General features: G+C 47.4%; 1 protein-coding gene and 1 long non-coding RNA gene across 3 annotated transcripts in view; one reads left to right on the plus strand and one right to left on the minus strand.

The window, feature by feature from the left end:
* The window catches only part of BCAS3 (BCAS3 microtubule associated cell migration factor), a 595,828-nt gene that overhangs the window by 558,351 nt on the left and 24,628 nt on the right, over positions 1-12,849 (plus strand). The window lies entirely within an intron of this gene.
* The window catches only part of LOC133080701 (uncharacterized), a 39,069-nt gene continuing 31,443 nt past the window's right edge, over positions 5,224-12,849 (minus strand). The window contains exons 2-3 of the long non-coding RNA XR_009698584.1: positions 9,206-9,275; positions 5,224-5,408 (exon numbers count right to left, since the gene is read on the minus strand). This is a non-coding gene — a long non-coding RNA (uncharacterized LOC133080701). The remainder of the gene's footprint in view (positions 5,409-9,205; positions 9,276-12,849) is intronic.

The following is a 12,849-nucleotide window of genomic DNA, read 5'->3' on the forward strand; positions in this document are numbered from 1 at the left end:
AGAAGTTGTTCAGAGGGCCTGCACCCCTTGTGTGAAATTGCAAATCTATAAAATTCAAACATTGTCTTTAATGAATAGTCAAGATAGATCATCTTTTCCTAAGCAATTGGCTTTGGGACATTATCTTTCCAGGATAAATAGAGATATTCATTAGACTTATGCTAATATTGCAGACAGAAGGTACCTGCTGAGGTAGAGAACTCGGGAGTGTCCCTCTAAGGAGCGTGGAGACCTCTTCTTTTTGGAGTTAGTTTAAAATGAAAGACTGATGCTGCCTGGAGGTAGGAGGGTGGCTGAGAAATGCCCTTAGGAGCTCCCTTCATACCCATGACACGTACATACTTCAGACTGAAAGATAACGAAGTCTTGTTCTTTCATCCATTCATTCAATAAATATTTACTGGGCACCTATTATGTGGCAAGATCTGTGCTGCAGGCTCTTGGCTCTCAGGTATCTCTGGGACATCAGAACAACTTCAGGGGGAGCCCGTTTGATCCTGGAGGACAGCAGTGGAGGATCTTGTGCAACATGAAAGCTACAGTAAAGACGTTACTGGTGACTTTCACATTCCCGGTTTAGAAATGAGCAGCGAGCTAAGCTATGTGGATGTTCCCATGCCACAGGAAGCCACCCGTTTAGACATCCTCCTTATGTCTCAGAGGAGCTGGAGGGAAGTGGTGAAAGCACCAGCCTAAGGCCATCTGGCTTCTCAGGGCAAAATCAGTACTTTGCATGCAGATTACACATCGTAATCTTGAAGGTTCTATCTCGTACCTTGTCATTTGAATCTTCACATAACTTTGAGAATTACGAATAACTAGCCAGAATAGCTAGCATTATTATTGCTCTTTTCCAGTAGAGAAAACTGACGTGCCTGGAGGCTGAGTGACCTGCACAAGGTCACACAGAACAGACCAGAGCCAAAGCTAATACTTAGTTTCCCACTCTTACCCACGTACTCTTTCTACCAGCAGAATTCGTTGACCTTATAAGCACATTGTCTGTCCTAAGGATCCTACCTCCAGCCCCATCTCACAATGCTTTTAAAAATAAGATATAAGGTGAAGAGAAGAGATTGCAGCTAGATTCAAAGGGTACAAGCAACTCGGGCCTTGAAGATAGACTCCGCGGGCAGGGGTAGGAGGAGGAGGGATGGTTCACCCAGTCTGTGATGTACCACCACCCATCTTGGCTCTTGAGAACAGGAAAGTCACCTCCTACATTAGAAGATGATGATAGAGCTCATAGCCAGGCCTCTTCATTAATGACTTGCCCGGGAGGGTTTTGGTGGGTTTGCAAGTTCATTGAGTTGTTTGGTAGGTATTTGTATAAGAAAGATGACTTGGTTTTTATTTATGTACCTTTTTTTTTTTTTTTTTAAACAGTCTGAGACATATGAGAAAGCTATGCTAGTAACTTTTCTACCCTGAAGGCATTTCTAAAACTCAAATGAAGCACAATGAGAAATTCATTCTTCCGTTCAGCTGTTAGCTCTAACTCAAGGTTAGATGACAGGGCCGTGTCTGTCTGACATGGTAACAGGAGGTGTCCAGGCCCCTCCTAAGGGCCTCTTGGCGCCTTGGCTTTTTTCTCTCTCTCTCTCTCTCTCTCTCTCTCTCTCTCTCCCTCTCCTTATGGATGGCTCTGCCCTTCCTCTAATTCACTGTGTACCCCAGGTCCAAAGATAAAAAGATAGGTTTCAGCAAACACACGGGCACACTCATTCTGGGCTAACTCTGTAAACCTGCTCCTTGCGTGAGTGTAGCAGAAACAAAATATGTCGCTTCCTCCTCGTGGGAGGGATTGGCATTGCTTACACAGGGAAGGGGTAGAGGAGGCTCTGCTGGCCTTTTTGAACTTGCTTCTCAACTAGGGAAATGAATAACATCCTGATTGGCCCCAATGGAGTAGAAGCGGAGGAAAAGGAGGGGAAATCCTGGCCCCAAGCTCCAGCCACGGCATACGAATCACTTTACCCAGGTGCCAGACTTGGCACAGAGTGTGACCAGTGAGTGGAGGGGAAATCATAAGCAGATTAACACAGTTTTTTGGACATTTTCACACTTAACTAATGAAGTGGGCATTTTACAAAGCGTATGCAGAATCTCCTTCACAGGCAAGCAAGAGTTCCCCAGCCTGCTCCTATAGGCAAGAAGGCTGGAGGCGAAAGGGCAGAGATGACCCAAGCATCGGCCCTCCCCACCTAACACACACACACACACACACACACTCACACACACACACACACACACTCACACACACACACACACACACACACTCACACACACACATTTCTACTCGGCTCCTAGACTTAGCACGAGGTATGAACTTCTCTGTTTGCTTTCATAGAGGGTTAACCCCGGGCCTTAGAACGTGTGTCAACGCTTAGCACAAGGCTGGAACCAAGGGGAGAGGCTGAGTGACTGGCAGATGAGGGTGGTCTGAGGGTTGAACTGTGGGGTGTGGAGGGGGATGGAAAGGCAAAGGAGATACCAGTTGAATGTCAGCTGGATGTAAGGGACCCAGGACTGATTTGCAAGATCAAGGTTCTGTCTATTCCTGCTGCCGTCAGGGGCCAGGACCCGTCCCCTCTCTGGACCAATTTCCTTGTCTTGAAATGAGTAGATAGAAGCAGATATACTCTAAGAATGTTTGGTGGGACAGGACAAGGGGAGGGGAGGGCGGTGTCAGCAGCAGTCTCCAGCTTTATCGCGCACACGGATCCCCTGGGGATCCGACTTCAGCGCAGATCCTGATTCATTCATCTCTCGGGTGGGGCCTGAGAGGCTCCATTTCTAACGGGCTTCCTGCTGCTGCTGGTTGGGGGCCCGCACTTTGAGTAGCACAGGTGTGGAGCACAGGATGGGGTTCCCCAGTCTACGCTCTGCCCCCCACTTAACTCCCTGCACTTATTTCGTCAGCTGTGAAACGGGGACTAGTAATAGTTGCCTTGCCTTTCTCCCTAGGGGTGCTGTGAGGATTAAGGGGAGAAAAGCCTGTGAAAGCACCTTGTAAAGGGTAAGGCAGTGTGAGTGTAAGGGATTATTTTCATTGTGAAGGTTTCTACGCCTCAGTGCTCTCCCGTGTGTGTTCCTGCAGCGGCTCAACTTTTCCCTACATCCTCCTTTGTTTCCATGCCTGGGCTGCTAGTCAATGTCACCAGTCAGGGCTAAACAAATACTTGGACATGTCAAGGCAGGAAATGACAGTTCCCGGGCACCCCACTGTTTCAGGTGCAGAACAAGCCCCAAACACACCTTGTATGATAAATTCAAGTGATACCAAGCTGAGCCCCCCCCCCTCCCCCATGGGCTGCCAGGCCAGGAAATGAGGCCAGAAGTCAAGGAGGTCCCTGTAGGACAAGAGACCCAAGCAAAGCGCTAGCCAAGCTTTCAGCAAGGTGGATCACCAGTCCACGCTTTGATGCCACTTCTGTGCCCACCGCAGGCAGCCACGATGATATTTCTGAAGTGTGTTGGTCTGTTCACTGAGGACCTCCACAGAGGGTTCCACAGCTATCCTGTGAGGCAAGAAACTAAGGTGACTGAGGCAAGTCATAGACCCTCCCGGACCCTCAGTATCCTCATCTGTAAAATGGAGTCGACAGTGTCTGTCCTGCCTACGGTACAAATTGCTGTGATCCTAGAATCAAAGTGAAATAACTGTGTGAAAATATGCAGTGATTCTGTGAAATTATGTGAGCTGTTATTCTTCATGAGAGACTTCCTGCTCCAGTGGAGTTGACTCACAGCCCCACGTGAGGAACATCCTTGCTTTCATTTCTGTGCTCAGACCTCCCTGCCCCCCACCTTCCCTAGTGTGGGCTGTCCTCCACCCGCCTCAACCTCCACGCCCGATGGAAAGCATCCCCAGGCACCCCAGCTCCAGTGGGGGTCCCGCACTGTCCAAACTGTGCTGGTTTTCATCTCGCTCCTCGCGGGCCCTGAGGCCAAGTCTCTGCCGAACAACTTCTTTGGAAGGGCCTGGAAAGTACAGATCCTGTTATATAATAGACCCCACGTCAGAGTGGCAGGCCAGGCCCAGATCTTCATCCCAAGATGCCTGCGGCGGAAAATCTGGTTCAGGTTTACCCCGTGGAGTGAGTACTGATGGGTTTTGGTGGCAGAGATTGGTAGAAGGCTGACCACACATTACAAATGGAAATGCCTATTGCCCAAGCTGGGGGTGCCATTTTCAAGGCCACAGAGTTAGGGGACTACCAGAATAATAAAACCAGAAATGGGCAGGGTATCAAACCAGTCAGCTCTGGGGCCCACACGCACATCCAGGACCCTCCTTCAGCACAGGGTGGTGGGTCCCTCCCTTTCCCCAAAGCCACTGCTTAGAGGAGCGAATGGCAGCAGGACCCACTTTGCCCACCCATCCCTCTCTGGCCTTTGAAAACTCCTGAGGCCAGCAGGGCCCAGGCCTGCAAAGTTGGGCCTCCATTCACCTCAGCCAGCCCGGGAAGCAGAGTGGTCTCATCTGAGGAAATGCAAATCCTCAGGCAGGAGCAAAAATAACCCAGAAGGGCAAGCTATGCTCGTCTGTGTGTATACTGGGTTTCACATCTGAAATCTGGTCGTGATAAATCTGATGGTTTTGAAACATCTTCTTTAATTAATAAAAACAGAGGACATCTTAGCCCCAGGTTTCAGACTTCAAAGTTCTCCTCAGTTGAGAGCCTCAAATTTGGCTTATTTGTGGAGCACTGTAATCTCTTTCAAGACAAACACAGGGTTTTAGTTGGGTTGCTGCCCCCACCCCACCACAGCTGAATGGCAAGAACCACTTTATAATTCGAGACTGGGAAGACTGAGCTGAAAACCCCCTTCCTGGTCCTGCAGCCATATTTTCAAAATGAAAATTCAGCCTGGATTTTCATGGGGAAAGTACAGGCTTTGGAGGCAGATGAACCTAGAATCAGAATCCTGACCATACCCTTGATACTGTCATCTTGAGCAAAAATGTTATGTCTCTCTGCCTCAGTTTCTTGATCTGTAAAATGGGAATATTGATACCAACATCAGACTTGTTGGGGTGATTCCTATGAGGTAATGCACGTGAAGTGGCTATGCCTGGCGCAAAATAGACACTCGACAAATGTCCCTTCTCTTGCCTTTCCTGATATCTGATCTGATCACAGAACTAATTATGTGGAATCGGGACTGTCCTGGAAAACCTAGTTTGTGTGCTTACCTGTCTTGAGAGATACAGTTCCATGACGTTTTTCCATTCAAGGAGTTGTTAGGTTTCCGAGGATACCGTTTGTCTTGTAGTGTATTCTGAGCCTTACTGTAGGAATCCTATGACAGAGGGCTGTGTGTAAACTTCCTGTCCACCCTCAGAAGCAGGCCAAGCATCCTGAAGCGTTAGCCTAGCTGCAAAATGATTCTTCTCTTCTCACCTAGAGGGGGAGAAATCTTGATTGTGCCACGTTTTAAGCAGAGGAGGAAAGTGTCTCTGGGATCCTGTCTGGGAAATGCCCGTGTCCACCTGACTCAGAAAGCTCTGCTGTTTGAGGCACCTTCAGGTCTGGTCTGAGTGTGAAGCCAGTGGTAACTCCCCTGGGACCTGCAGTGATGACTGATTTCTTGGGCTCCCAGGCAAAAGGCAGGGCCCTGCTCAGTGACCTCCTAATGATGTGTGAGGGGCTCAGACCTTCCTTGACAGTCATGGAAGGGTGTCTCCTAGGAAGCTGTGTCCTGTTTATCCAAAGGATAGTGGGAGTGTGGGGGGCAGGGCAGGGTGGGGACAAAGTGACAGGTAAAGGGACTTGATGTAAAAATCGACTCCTTCCAGACTTGCTCTACCTGCCCTTCCTGATCTGATGTATGAAATTTGTACAGAGGTGGAATTGTTTCTGCCATTTTCCACACACAAGTTGGTGCACATTCCTGATATGAATTAATAAGAAATATGCCAGATGTACACAGGGATGGGTCAACATCGCATGCAGCCAACCACGGCCACTGGGAGAAAAGTCAAATATGGGCCCTGGAGCCACAGGCTAACCTGCCCCGGCTGAGTCAAGCACAGGGCTTGGCAAGGGAGTCAACTCAGCAGAGTCAGGGCTTCCCTTCCAATGCTTTTCACAGGCTCACCTGTGATCCAGGTCCCAGCATGAGTGTTTCTGCCATAGGCATTTTTTTCTCTCCAATTTTTTCTTAGTATTTGTTGGTTTGCTTTATGCTGATTACAGAAGTTATAAGAAACATATAGAAAGGTTTAAAGTAACAGAAGAGTTCCATATAACCCAACTGCCCAGAGGCAACCATGGTTAATAACATTTTGTCATGACTCTTTTAAAATGTTTTTTTTTATGCTTTCTTTACATTGTTCAGTAATACTAACTGTACAATTTTGTTTTTTTTTTTTTTAAATTGAAGTATAGCTTATTTACAATGTTTCAGGCGTACAGCAAAGTGACTCAGTTTTATGTATATATATTTATGTATATATAAATTTACATATTTTTATATATACATATGTATTCTTTTTCAGATTCATTTCCATTGTAGGTTATTACAAGATATTGAGTAGAGTTCCCTGTGCTATACAGTAGGTCCTTGTTGTTTATCTATTTTATATATAATAGTGTATGTCTGTTAATCCCAAATAATTTAACATCATCTCTTATAGAATTTCTCCTGTTATAAGTATCGTTTTTCAAGACTACCTAATATTCTACTGCCACGATGAAGCATAATTTACTTAACAAATACCCTATTGTAAGGCTGCATTCAAGTGGCAGTGAGCATCTTTATGCATGAAGGTTGTTGGCGTCTTAGATTAGGGTTAGGTTGGGTTAGGTTTCTAGAAGTGGCCTTTCATGTTTTTAAAAGGCTCTTTATACATATTGCCAAATTGCCCTTTAGATAGTTTATACCAATAATATTCCCATTAGCAACAGTCTATTTCATTTCATCCTTACCTGTGTTGAGTACGATTCTGTTTATTCATTAAAGAATTTAGGGAACAGAAATGTCCTATCCCCACCCTCTGATGTGGGGAGATCAGGGGATGTGAGGGACCTGACCTCAGAGCTAAGAGACCACCTCCCCTGCTCTCCTGGGCCCTCTGCAGTCATCCTCAGAGAAGAGGGGGATACATACCCAACGTAGATGCTGTAACTCCCTATCAAAGGCTCTGGCTATGTAATGACACAGAACCACTCGGCTTTCATGATGGAGTTGCCCAGACTGGGAGCTTATGTGACTGTTTCCCACCCAGTATCTTCCTCAAGCTGCTTGTCTTGTGGCCTAGAGGTGTCCCTACTCACCTTCTAAGCATTTCACAGAATCCCACTGCCCCTAAGAAGAGCTGCTCACAGAGCCCTGGGGTAGTCCCCTGTGTTGGAGTGGCCCCGTGCAGTTTTACAAAGTACTCTTTCATGTACTATCTGATCAGATGCTCATGACAGCCCTGGAAGGCAAACATTCATTTCCCTGTTTTATAGGTGTATCATTTTCCTAGGGCTGCCGTAACAAATTACTACAAACTTGGTAACTTAAAACAACACAAATGTATTCTTTCATATTTCTGGGGGCCAGAAGTTCAAAATCAAGGTGTCAGCAGCATCACGCTTCCACCAAAGTCTCCACGGGAGAATCCTTCCTTGCTTCTTCCAGCCAAGACTCCTTTACAGGGTGGCTGCTTGATTATGGAACTGGTTCATAGAAAATGAAATTTGGTACCCTTGGATACCTTAGGAACCTCAAACATCATGTCACCATTACTCTGTTAGTGTATTACTGTTCATTACATTGAAAATATTAGCAAACCCCTTAAATGAGAGTTGCTCATTTATTCTCCATGTGGTAAGTGGGGAAATTAAGACCTAGAGTAACCAGAAAAGTTAATGGGAAAATTCCAATTGTAGCCTGGATGTCTGGATTTGTAATCTATATCCTAAGCTTTAAAGTATGAGTTGTGATCATATATTACAGTTAAAATTGTTGTCAAAATGACTATTTTAAATAGCACAGAAATTCTTAGTGTCTCAGTTACTGTTGAATTCCTCTTCCCTGTCTCAGGCGCCTTTGACATGCCCCACACAGCAGTCTGTTCATGGACCTCTGAGGAACAGTGACTAATTCCTTCCCACTAGTGGCCCCGAGGGCCTGTGAGGACAGATGTGCCATCACCACATCTGGCTCGCCAGCATCTCCTGGCTTGCCACCATTAGCTAAGGGTGTTTCTGTACTTTGCTGGTTCCTTTCCCTTCTATTGCTAAGTTTGCTTCTGAACTGGAATAGTAGATCCTTTAATGACTTAACCGCCAAATCTAAACCCCGCAGCCAAACGGATGACTATGGGACTAACATGGTACACGGTCACAAGTTTGGTGAGCATTAGATAGTCGGAGTCATAAAAGATTGCTGGGATCTAGGCCTCTTTGCTCTGTACTACGTCTGTGGATGTGGGTTACAGTTATCTTGGGAACCAACGTAAAGGACTGAGAGGGACAGACGGGGTCCTCATATGCTCTCAGCCTCCCTCTCCCATGTCTGTTGGCCATGACATAGCACATGTTGAGATAGTGAAACATGCCTGTGGCCACATCTAATAACCACAAAGCTAATGTCCTCAGCCTTTGCTTATATGAACCAACCTGCTCATATAAGCACGGAGAAAGCACCAGTCTCAAGCTCAGTTTGGTGCCCTCGTTTGGAGATCAGGTGGGGACACTCTCCAATGGCCGCTCTCATCATGCCTGGGATCATTTCTTAGTCATCATGGACATCATTATCATCACAAACTCTCACCCAGGAAGGCTTATGTCTTGAAGAGTGTTGTTTAATGACAAGTTTTGCTCTTGGTACCTGGCCTCCCTGGTGGCTGGAAATCTGATCAACAGGCTCTCATCAACATCCAAACCCTGGGCTGAATCTAATGGATGCAAAGCGGAGGCTGAGCCACAATCTCCTAAATAGCGAGGGTGTGATTAGACACTATCAGCTCAGAGGAACATCCCACCTCCCCCATGCTGCCTCCACCACTGGGCTTCCCTGCCCCTTGACAGTGGGGCACAAAAGACAGAGCACGTGTGCCACTCACCTCCCCCTGGAGCTTGCTGGCTCACCAGCTGTCATGGCATGCCTTTAATGCGTTTGTGAAACCCGAGAACCTGACCCATTTCTCCTCTGGGGAGAGAGTGTAACGCAGGATGCCAAGCTGGGAGGCAGGATTCGGGAAGCTCACCTGTATGAACCTGGCTCTCTGTGTCATCCAAGGCAGATTGTTTGTGTTCTTCCAATTCCCAGAATCTCACCTGTAAAATAAGTGTCCAGGGGGTAGTAGAATGATACTGCAACATTGTTTTCTGCTCACTTACAATTTTTCTCCTTCCTCTTATTTAATTTTAGCTCCTTTTTCTGCTTGCCTCCATCTCCTCCTCCCAATCCTGGCCTTAGATGTTTAGTCTCTGGGACAATACACCCAAAGGGTATTGACTCCAGAGTGACTGTCAAATTTCTCAGATGTTAAAAAAAAAAAAAAAAAAATTTCTCAGATGTTCATAATCAGTCAATAAACATGTTTGGAGCAAGCACAATGCACAAAGTCCGGTGCTTATTACAGACTTACGGCTTGTGGAGGAATCCATGCCCTCAAGCAGCTTCTAAACTAGGTTGAAGAGCAGATCATGAGAATCATGTAAGGCAGTGTGGGAAGAACACCAGGGGACCGATCTCACTAACCTGGGATCTGAGGATGGGCTTCAGAGGCATCCCTCAACACCCTGAGACTGCTTATATCATTTCATGTTTGCCAATACACATTTTGGGGGTAGGTTTATAGCTTTCACCAGCTTCACCCCAAGAGGTGAAGAACTTTGCGTACAGTCAGACTTTGTAGAAGAGTGCTCATGGTAACTTAGATTATCATTATAACAAGGTTTCGTTGAGCCAATGAGACCTGAACTGAATCTTAGAAAATATATTCAGAGAATAGCAGGGTGGGAGGCAGCCCTGAAGGAAGGGGTCCCCAGGGAGCATCACGGGAAGACTGTCGCACTTAGGACCGGTGACCTTAAGTTGTCTCACCTCCCTCAGTCTCAGAAAAATGCAGATCTGTAAAATGGTGATCATTGCTGCTTCCCAGAGTTTTGTGGACCTTGAGCTTTTTTTAAATTTTTTTTTCCTTGCTCACTTTGTATTCCCATCCCTCCGCACGGGGCCTGACTCATATCACAGTGGACACTAATCCATATTTGATGAATGTGTGAGTTAACCGAAATCATAAACGTGAGAGGGCTTGGTAAACAGCAGAGCATTGCTTCAGCTAAAGATCTTTGTTGCTGAGTACATATACTTTGTGCTTTGCAGGCAGCCTGCACTAAGTGTCTTCTCCCCCTTGAAACTGACCCTTTCCCCCGTAATGGGGCTCAAAGGGCCAGCCCATCTGATGGAGTGTCTCTAGGCTGGCCAGATGAATGATAGCGGTGCCGATCACGCTGACAAGATGTGCAGTTGCGTAAGAGCCCAGAGGTGACCTCACTCTCCAAGGGCTCGGCCTCTAACCCCAGCCGCTGCTGGCACACGCACACACCTGCAGCCCTTTTCTCACTCCAAGACGAGGAGATTCCGTGAGCTCCTTTGCTGCCCTCATCTGCACTGGCAGGAAGGATGGACAGCAAGGGGGCATTGCTGGGCCTCTGCTGGGACTCCCTCTAGCACTATAAGCGGGACCGCTGATGGCCTGCTCTCTGTGACCTCTCAGGACTGTCGAAATGGTCAAATGCTCCTTTGCTGAGCACTTTTTGTATCCCCAGCCTCCTACTCACAGCTTCCTCGCAGTACCCCTGCTAAGAGAGAACAGATTAGATCTTCTATCAATTTTTCTTTTCTCCTGTGTGCCATCCAACAGACAGGATGACTCATCGGCGTTACCAGGATACTCCAAGAAACTTGGGCTGTTTGGGTGTGGGAAAGATTTTTAAAAGGCCGTGGTTGAAGGTGACAGGAGTTCTCAGAACAAGTTAGGAAAGATAGAGGTGATTTCTCCCTGTGACAGTTCTCCACTGCAGATGCAGCTGATAGAATGAGCTCCAAGATAAGAGTTAGGAGCTTGTGTTCCAGATCTGTCACTTAGAGACTTTGAGCAAGCCACTGAATCTCTCTGAGCTTCCAGCTCCTCTCCCATAAATTGGAGTGGTACCCATCTTGCCTCTCAGGATCACTGTGATAGTCAACATTTACGATGATGCTTCAAGTGGTATAAAGTTGTACATATTTGTTATTATTAACATATACACGAGCATACCCCTTATGTCCAGAGCACTCACTATATGCTATTTATCTAATGCAATCCCCATAACACCCCTATAAGATTGTATTGTTTATCTATTTTTACGGATGAGGAATCAGAGGCTCAGAAAGGTAAAGGGCTTGCCCAGAGCTATACGCATACAAATAATATGTGTTAGAGCCTGTATTTCTGTTTCCATTCTCCACTATAACACTAGCTCATGATCCTTTTCTCCTGTATACTGTCACTTTGTCCCTTAAAATATTGCATACTCCTCTGGCCTTTACCCTCTCTCATGGACCGGGCCCCTTACCTGCACGCTTCTTGCTATAACATCTTGCTGGACTCTTTCGTTTTCTTCCTGCTTTGGCTTCTGATACTCCTCTTGGCCCTGCTGTCAGCTTACCTGCCCTGACCTCTAAACACAGTATGTACAATCCTTGACTGAGCGCCTTTCTAGAGGCAGGCACCCTGCTCCTGTGAAGTGAGAAAAGGAACGATCATTCTCTTCCCTTCCCCAGGCTCTGGGACATCTCTGTCCATAAAAAAAAAAAAAAAGTTGCCGCCCCGGCCCTGAGCGCACAGGGAGGAGGAGTGCCCACATTTTATTGTTATTCTCCTCTTCTGGAAATTACTAAGCATAGACTTGCCAGGCAGACCCCAGGCAGACCAGGAACACTGGTGCTGTAGCTCTTGATCTTGTCAACTAAGAGTGGGGTGGCGCTAGAGGAGAACTCAGACTCCCGGCAGGAACCTCACTTAATCTCTTCCCTCCTTTGAGGCAGGGCAAAGAGTTACTACTTCAGAGATGGAAAAAGGAGGTGGAGGGACTCGCCTCACATCACTTAGTGAGTGGGCACTGCAATCAACAGTCCACTGTGTGTCTTCAGTCCTTGTGTGTCCTTGGGGACTGGGCATCTTTGAGTCGTGGCTGATGACGGTTGAGTGTGGGCCCCAGGGCATCACTAGCACAGCCCAGGCCCTTAGAGGGCTGACACTCAGAGCACCTCTCCCCCACTGCCCAGCGCCTGGCTCCCCAGACCCACCGCCTGACCCTACCTGATGGAGAGAGAAGGTGGTGTAGGGCAACTCCCCGTCCCTGAGTCCGACCTGACAAGCTGATCCCCAGCAACCCACTCCCAAGGTGGGCCTCTTCTTGGGGAGATGCATTTATAGACGCTGCCCATTACCCCGGCACCAGGAATCTACCCTCCAGTTAGGCAAGAGATAAATCAAAGCCAAACTTGGCTGATGACATTCAGGAGCCAGGAGTGACCCTTGCCACACATAGAAATCCCAGCGGGCTGGCCAAGGGCCTTTGTCTGGTCAGGAGAGCTCAGGATTATCTGGCCCTCTTTGCTGATGTATGGAGTCACCGGCTGTCGGAGTGTTTACGAACGGTTATCACCTCAGTGCTTTGGCCATTATCAGAGGCAGGGCCGCCTGCCGGGGCTGGGGCTCGCACCCTCTCTATTACCACCTGTCATTGGCAGAGAGTGTGCCCTGACGCTGCCCAGTCCTGACTGCCGAGGGAAGATAGTTTCTGACGGCTGATCAAAGAGGAGAAGCAAGACCTGATAAAAAGAGTGTGTGGTGGT

Source organism: Eubalaena glacialis, chromosome 19, assembly GCF_028564815.1.
Source record: "Eubalaena glacialis isolate mEubGla1 chromosome 19, mEubGla1.1.hap2.+ XY, whole genome shotgun sequence".
In the NCBI taxonomy this organism is placed as follows: Eukaryota; Metazoa; Chordata; class Mammalia; order Artiodactyla; family Balaenidae; genus Eubalaena; species Eubalaena glacialis.